Below are 1,160 nucleotides of genomic sequence, written 5' to 3' on the forward strand. Positions count from 1 at the left end.
GTGGGTCTAAATGAAACTCTGAAAGTAATGTCTGATGGGCAGTAAGGATGCTATCATGATTTTCTATTATTGTTTCCTCTCACATCTTGTTCAGGAAGATTCTTAAGACAAATGGTGTTTCATGGGTATCTGCCATAGCCACCTTCTCTCTCTCTAATGAGGATAACATCTTCCCATCTCTAGACTCCCCATATCTGTTCTCTTTGTCATTCCCTATAGGACTACATGTGCACCTGCTTTCCTGTCAGTGCTCCACAATCATTGCAAGCAGGACAAAGTGTTATGGGTTGATTTGAAAATTTGAAAAGCCTAGACTTACCTTATCTTGTTCAGGTACCTCACCCTGTGTGAAGCTGGCCCCCATTCCACATGACCCTACTCACACAGAAACTAACACCTCCATCCTACCTACTTGCATCCTGATCACAATATCTTAGCTCTATGGAACTAACCCAAGATTGTTTTTCTGAGAATGTAATTTCTGAGAAGATGACCATAGGACTCTTTTTTTTGGTAACTTTCCATTTGTAGGAAATGTACTTGTGATTATAATTGCTTCTCCTGCCTGCTGCCCGCCACTCCCGCCCCTTCTTCTTTGTGGTTTTAGGCCTTATAATCATTTTCCTATTCCCAATCAGGGTGGAGGGTTGCAGAACTGCTTGGTCTCTGTGCCCTTGACCCTGGTCAGCAATAAAGCTTTTGTCTTTACTTCCAAAGGACCTGGAGAATTATTTGGAAATTTGGGAATAGCGCCTGAACAAATGTGGCACGTGAGGGCTGTTTTAATCAACTTTTGTTGACTAAATATCCAACCAAAATAACTGAGAGGAGAAAAAGTTTATTTGGGCCTTATGGTTTCAGAGGTCTCAGTCCATAGACAGCTGACTCCATTCTCTGGGTGGGGCAGCACATCATGGGGGAGGGGTCCAGCAGAAGAAAGCTTTCGGGGTCATTAGCTCATGGCGGGGTCAGGAAGCAGAGGTGGTAGGGAAGAAGCCACAGGAAGAATAACCCTTCTAGCCCTGCCCCATCTTCCTAGTCACCAGCCAATCATTCCATTCAAACCAGGATAGACTGATTAGGTCACAGCTCTCATAAACTATATTCCTGCATTACCAGGAGCTTTTAGAGGACACATTGTATCCAAGCCATCACAAGGG

The sequence above is a fragment of the Urocitellus parryii genome, chromosome 10, assembly GCF_045843805.1.
Source record: "Urocitellus parryii isolate mUroPar1 chromosome 10, mUroPar1.hap1, whole genome shotgun sequence".
Classification (NCBI taxonomy): domain Eukaryota; kingdom Metazoa; phylum Chordata; class Mammalia; order Rodentia; family Sciuridae; genus Urocitellus; species Urocitellus parryii.